Here is a 7,539-nt window from a genome sequence, read left to right as displayed (position 1 = left end):
TCATAGCTACGCTGTGTTAAAGAGCGCACAACGAAGATGAAAGGTTATATATCATAAGTCTTTAATCCAACAAGGATAAATCCAACAAGAGTAAATCCAAACACAATGTAACACAGCAACATTTAAGATATGTAGACATAAGACCAGAAAAACTCAAAGTGAACATACAGGAACTTAAGTACTCAGACCAAACAAGGATAATTAACTAGGCACACCTGAACAGAATAATACAATTAACACAACAAGGGAAACAGTGCAAAAGGAAAACAAAGTCCAAATTAACAGAAACCGTGACAGTAAGAGTACAATCATTATAGTGCACTTCTGTTTTAATGTTGCACAGTACACATATAAAAAAACTGCCATTAAAAGCATGTTTAAAAAATAAATTGCTGCGCATGTAGCCTTCTTAAGACTCACATCCAGATCACCCTGCATCAGTTAACTGTGTTGCATCCTACTAAAAGTAGCCAAATTCTATTAGGCCATATTTACAATTTCAAGCTTCCATTTCAATTAGCCAGTGTCAAGTGTTACATCCAAGAAGTGGCCTCACTTGTCAAGTGTTACAACCAGAAGTGGTTCTCATCTGTTTTATAATATATGGGGCATATTTGCCATGTCAAATGTGGGACAAGCTGGCTTACACACTGATATGCCAATGCTGACTGTGCCGTATATTTGCCAAAAGTGGCCCAAATTATTATTAATTATTTGGGCAATATTTGTCAATCTATATGCGAGCCACATTTGCAGCATCATATAAGGGCCACTTTAGGCTCAAAACCACATTAGCCAGTGCTTACCATTAGTGCTGGGCGGTATACCGGTTCATACCGAATACCGTAGGGCATTCTAAGTCAATATACTGCAGTATTTCCTCTCTCAATCAGTAGAAAATATGGTTAACACTCGGTCATGCATGAAAAAAAAAAATACCGTCTTGTACCGTGAAACCGGTATAATTTTGAAAAATACCGTGATATAAATTTTTGGTCATACCGCCCAGCACTACTTACCATGCCGTATCTTTCCCAAAACTGGCCCAGATATGGTTTAGGATAACTGGGCCACATTTGTGGCATCATATGTGGGCCACTTTAGGCTCACTGTGCCATATCTTTGCCAAAACTGGCCCAGATACGTTTTAATGTACCTGGGCCACATTTGCTGAAACATATGTGGACCACATTTGGTTTACACCCTGATTAGCCTTTGTCGATAGTGCCACATTTTTGCCAAAGGTGGCCCACATTTGGTTGGCACTATTTGGGCCATAATCATTGTTTACCACATGGGCCACTTTAGGGTCACATTCAGATTACACATGGCTGTCAACACCGCATCTTTACCTACAGAGGCCCACATGTGATTTGATACATTTGGGCCATTTTTGCTGTTTTACATATGGGCCACTTCAGGCTTACATCCATTTTGTCCGGGCCATAAGAAGGCCAGCAGTGTCATTGTCATATCATTGCCTTAAGTGGCCCACATCCGCATGCTCTCTGGGCTGTGTTTCACGTCAACACGTGGCTTTTTGGCTAGGTTTAAAACAAGGAAAAGTGCACTTTTAGATAAACAAGGCAACATAATAGATGCACTTGTGGAGGTAGAAAAACAAAGTTCTTTAAGACTCGAGAATACAAGACTAGAAATGAGACTGAAGAAGAACTAAAGAAAATATTACAAGTAAATATAAGCAAGATAACTGAAGATCAAAAACCAAAAAACAAAAGAGAGAAATCAAGAGCAAAAACTACAGCAAGGATATACAATCACAGCAAATAACAGGGCAAGACTGGAATACAGAGCAGCAAATCAGTATAACGGTCTCTATGGCACAAGACGAACCAGCCAACACAAGAGGAAAAACCAGCACAACATAAAGGGAGGAAAGGAGGAAAGTACATGAGGGCCAGGTGAGCACAATTAATGAAACGAGAACAAGACAAGGGTTAAACAAGAGGGCGTGCCCAAGGGAAGAAAGGAAGTGGGACCAAAGGAACACATGGCAGACACAAACAAGGACAAAGCAATGTGTTAAAACACAAGACAAACAAAGACAACTAGGGATATGCCGGTATCAAATTTTCATGTTGCGATTAATTGCTAATGCTTTTATCACGGTATGCGGTATTATCACGGTGTTGAAATTTAGTTTTAAAAAGTGCTGTCATAATACAGTATAACAGGTTTAATAACTTTTTTTCTTATAACAAAAATAACTGAACATTTAAATGCAATAAAGCAATACAGAAAAATTTATAAAGTTAAAAGTTTTACACAGATTAAAGTGCAAAAGAACTATAAAGACCAATAGGTATCACTTTACAATAAGACCTGATTAGTTAACCTTAGTTAATGCATTAACATTCTGTAGCTACATTTGCTACAGAAGTTATTATTCTTTGTTTAAAAAATACAAGTCTTAGTTCATGTTAGCTCATTAAATAACAGCTGCAACTCTGGATTTTAACAACGTGTTATTAAATATTGTAATTACCTAAGATTAATGAATGTTCAGAAGAGTTTTTCATTGGCAGTTTATGTTAACTAATGAATTAACTAATGTTAACTAATGAAGCCCTAATGTAAAGTGTGACCGAACAATAAAGAATCAAAACACTTTCAAACAATATCTAGGGCATGTTGTAGTCCAGATTAAAATGTAAAAAAAGTTTGAAAATAAATAGCCTATTAAGTCTAAATATTTAAGTATTTGGCGCTGTGATGAACATCATAGCAAATACACAAATCTGAATGGCTATTTAAATCATTTAAACATTTTTCAGAAACAGGAAGTAGTGCAGCTGCTTTGTTTACAGGGTTTCCGGGGTAACGGCTGCATTTAAATGAATTATTATTATTATTATTTCTGCAGTTTAGCGCCATCTAAAGACAACATCGACAAAGCTGCCTGGTCAGAACCCTCACATATGGTATTATGTACTACTAGTACTAAATTAAATTATTCATTATCATTTTAGTTTTCTCTATTATTCTTATTCTTTATTCATTCTTAATATGACTTCTTTTTCTGTATCCAGCTGTATCAGGTGGCGGACCACTTTCTTTTCTCCCATTGGTAGTCACTGCATCACAGGTTATTTGTAAATATATTGTTATTATTGTTGTTGTTATTATTTCTCATGCATCACAGCACAGGAGGTTTTGACCTCCTTCTAGCTCTACCAAGTTCAGCACAACACCTCCCAAACAAGGTGTCAGCCTCCCGCGAGAAGCTGAATCGGACCCCAACCGTCACCCACCGAGCGAAGCTTCACTATTGATCTTCACTGTCAGTGAGAGATATAAAGCAGGTATTCGCTATGGTAAGAGTGACTCAGCTGAGCAAGGGTGAGTGAGAGTGTCACACCACCTGACGCCGTGATTCTTTCCCATAGATAGGTGTGGAGGGACACCACTCAACATCACCATCCAAGACAGCGATCCCACGGGAAACTGAACACAGAGGCCCATCCGTCACCCACTGAGGTGCTTCATCAAACTCTGTGATGAGTGAAGCTGTGATGCAAAGACTACCAATTCTCTGAGATGTTGGCTTCTGATAGGATGTCCTGCTTTTGTATTATTATACATTTTATTATTAGTAAGTCACTAAAGACTATCGAGTATTTTCTACTAGGGCTGTCAATTGTTTAATTTTTTTATCTAATTAATTACACAGTGTGGCAATTAATTAATCTAATTGATCACATATTAATCGCACATCAAATTGAGAAATTACCCGCAAAAGATATGAGAAAAGCATGAAATCGATATTTCAGAAATTAGATTTTTTTTATTTTTTTTTTTATTTTAAATTTTTGGGTGACCTATCCCTTTAATTAGTTTTTTTATTAATATAGATTTTCTATAATAAATATGATTTTTAAATTAAATTACACTCTAAAAAAGAAACTAAAACTGCCAGTAGGTGGCAGTAAAATGTCTTAATGAACAAGTCATTGAGTCATTTATTAATAAATTGGATTCGTTCAAACGGCTGATTCATTCAGGAATTAAGTACATTTTTATGAATGGGTAATTGAATCCGACACAGCCGCCTCGCCGTTCCGAGAGTTTTTTTTGCACACGTCAGCATGACATCAGAGCAAGTCGGAGGTAAGTCGGACACTTTTCTAACCGGCATGCATCTCGCGGTGATCACCGGTGATCGGTTCTGCGCAGATTTTGCTCATCTCAAACAAGCCTACTGGTTCACCCCATTCTTCAAAAGGCGGATATATTCAGAAATTGTGTTTTTGTGAGCTTGGAAATGCACAACACTTGTGATGTGGTTTTAATAGGTAATATTTGCGTCGGCAAACTGAGCAAAAACAGACAAAATTTTGTTAAAATATTTTGTTCAAAATAGAACACAATATTAACTTCTTATTTGAACCGTAAGTTGCTGCCGACTTTATTTCAGTGTAGTGACGTATTTCCATCTGAAACGGAATATTGAACAGAGAGCATGGTTTTATTTTTGCGCTCCTCCTCTCTCTCTCACTCATATCAAACTAACGGTTGGAGGGGTTGTGTTTAAAAGGATATTCTGCCCAAGCCGTCAAACTGACATCATCAGAAAAGGAATACCATTCCAGAGCAGAAGCAAATGATCAGATTTTGATTAAAGATTACCAAGACAAACACTTTTTTCAGCGGATTAACTTGCACGGATTAATTGTTCACATCAAGACTAGCAATGTGCGCTAGTAAAATAAATAAAGTCAAATTTGATTTCATGCCGACTTTAACTGCTGTATGACATCATTCGTGAAATCACTTTTGCATGCTATTGGGGACAAAAACAGCACTCGTGTGATATCGCTTAACATATAAATATGAGAAAAAAATCATACAGCGGCATTTTTTTGGCCTAATATCTTGAATTTTGGGGGCACATAACTGCATCTATGGACTAGTTGTTGTCCTGCATCACGTAGTCAACAGTCAACTGTATGAAATATAAGACGACGTAACGTTACAGGTCTAGGTGCGGGGCGGTGCGTTAACATATTTTAATCGCGTTTTTTCCCCATAACTAATTAATTAAATTAAGGTTGTTACAGTTCTTGCTGTGATCGGGCCTGACGCGTTACGTCATACAGAGGATTTAGAACACGTCAAAAATGGTCTCCGTCTCTCGGCGATGTTGATTGTTTGTCCAGAATCGCATCTTTTAAACTGTCATGACTCAGATTTTTTTAAATTAGTGCAACAACTTACATTCTTTGAGGTTAACAAAACAAACCCTCATTATTATTTTCAACCCTCATTCTGACCCTCTGTCCGATATTATCAATGTTTAAGGGGTGGTTCCAGTAAAAGGCCACTGTTATGATTGTCTAACGTCATTCGATAGGACAAAGTATCATCCACTATATAAATGTACATGAGCTCTGTTATAGATCAGTTGTACTAACGCCCCATGAATAAGTGTTTAAAAACATTATCCATACAAAACAAGACAAAGCATTATGAAATTGTTTACTCACGGTTTGCTGCAGCTGCTGTCAGATTCAATACAGTTGGCTGCTTCATCCTTCAACGAATGTTTCTTTGTGTGAACTCTCCGTACCTCGTTTACAAAACAATATACAGTCAGTGCACCGAAGGAACATACGACGCGAACTGGGACGGCCTAGGCAATTAAAAATACACGATCCATTCCTCCCCGATACTGAACCCTTCTGAAGTCTGCAAAAACACAAATGAAGTAGTGTGCACTGCAGACATAAAGCGACTAAACGCAAGTGGGCGTGGCCTATGGTTAAACAATGTGATAAAATGATTGGTCGATGCCTTGTCATATCCAAATATAGTCAAGACAAGTAGTAGTGGCTTATAATGGTTGTGACTGATCTAGGGTTAGTTTTATAATTTAGTTTCACTTTTAAGTTAACAGATAGATGCTAGTTAATTGTTATATATAATTGGCCTATTTACCTGCCCCTGGGTGAGAGGACACAATTAACAAGCACTATATATTATTAAAAGACTCTTCATATTTAATAGTATTTAATTATTTGTATATTTCATTCAATAGGTTACACTTTATAGAAAAACTTTTGCTTTATAAAAGTTGTTTTAACCACTGATCTATAATAGAGAATATTTTATAGGTCAGTGGTTAACCCACGCGTTGACTGTGTTTACGTTGCACGCCGTTTTGACCAGCGGGTGTCGCCATTGTTTCGAGCGCCTATAAGAAAGAGTGAATCATTTTGTGAAGCAATTGGTTCAATTGATTCGGACCTCAGAAGCTTCATCACTATTAAATTCAGTTTGAGATTATCTTTGTTTGGTACCGTTGAATGATGCTGCAACGAATTGTTGGTCGTTATAGTTTTCTTTTATAAAAGCACAGTGATGTAGGATGGCTAATGAGTTTTAGTATATGTAGGAACTTGAATACAACTAGCATAATAATATCTGTACAAAGGTACACTGCATTAAACACTAAACAGGCAACTTATATATTTGTAATATAATATAAGTTATAAGGGTGATCCACTCACATGAACATCTAGTGTTTTTTTTTTTTTTTTTAAAGTTGCAGTTAGTGTGGCACGGACATCACAATTAGTTTGGCATGGCATCAGGGAACTAGGAGAGCAGGATTTGAGCAGGTAAGAACCTGTGCGCTCTGGACTCTCTCTCTCCAGGCAGATCAGCAAGCACTACTGACATTCACAACGACAACTGCAAAACAGCCACAAGTTACAGGCAATATCAGACAGTGGAAGTCACAGGTCAGATGTGTGAGAGATACGCTGACATTTCTCTGTTTACCTGCTCTGTCTCACTGGTAGAATTTGATCTCGGCATCCATGAGGTCGAAGAATAGATCCCGAGCTCCTGGCCCTGTATCTCCCCCATAAGCATGGCCTCGATCTCCTCAAGACAGACTCCAGGTATCTCATAGTCTCCTTTAGAGAGACTCCAGCATTCTGACACAAACAAGCACACAGGGACGTTAAAGGACTATTGCAGATTCAGCGTAAGTTAAGACCAGTGAGAGCAGTTGTGGCATAATATTTGATGACTACAAAAATAATTTCCTATTGTTCCCCCTTTTAGCAAAAATATGGGTTACAGCCACTATATATATGTACAGTGCTGTGAAAAAGATTTTGCCCCCTTCCTGTTTTTTTATTTTTATTTTTTTGCATATTTGTCACACTTAAAAGATTCAGATCATCAAACAAATTTTAATATTACACAAAGATAATGCAAGTAAATACAAAATGCAGTTTTTAAATGATGATTTCATTTATTAAGGGAAAAAAGCTGTCCAAACCTACCTGGCCCTACGTGAAAAATTAATTGCCCCCCTCCTATTAAATCATGAAAGAACTGTGATTAACCAAATTATTTTAGAAAGCCGAGTTAAATTTCACTAGCCACACCCAGGCCTGGTCACTGCCAGACCTGTTGAATCAATTTAAATCACTTAAATAGAATCTGTCTGACAACGTGAAGCATGCTTAAAGAGCAACATATCATGCCGCGATCTAAAGAAATTCAAGA

General features: G+C 37.3%; 2 long non-coding RNA genes across 2 annotated transcripts in view; both read right to left on the bottom strand.

Annotated features, from left to right (window-relative positions):
- The window catches only part of LOC107708666 (uncharacterized), an 11,702-nt gene extending 5,969 nt beyond the window's left edge, over positions 1-5,733 (bottom strand). Inside the window, exon 1 of the long non-coding RNA XR_001636386.1 lies at positions 5,505-5,733. This is a non-coding gene — a long non-coding RNA (uncharacterized LOC107708666). The remainder of the gene's footprint in view (positions 1-5,504) is intronic.
- Positions 5,734-6,565: 832 nt separating this feature from the next.
- Positions 6,566-6,834, bottom strand: LOC107708665 (uncharacterized). The gene is made up of 2 exons (XR_001636385.1): positions 6,802-6,834; positions 6,566-6,711 (listed from the first exon to the last, which is right to left on the bottom strand). It is a non-coding gene; the product is annotated as an uncharacterized LOC107708665 (long non-coding RNA).
- Between the last annotated feature and the right edge of the window lie 705 nt (positions 6,835-7,539).

This window comes from Sinocyclocheilus rhinocerous, unplaced genomic scaffold (genome assembly GCF_001515625.1).
Source record: "Sinocyclocheilus rhinocerous isolate Xijiao unplaced genomic scaffold, SAMN03320098_v1.1 scaffold236, whole genome shotgun sequence".
In the NCBI taxonomy this organism is placed as follows: Eukaryota; Metazoa; Chordata; class Actinopteri; order Cypriniformes; family Cyprinidae; genus Sinocyclocheilus; species Sinocyclocheilus rhinocerous.
The sequence above is the reverse complement of the archived record's forward strand: the minus strand, read 5'-3'. Positions and strand labels throughout refer to the sequence as shown.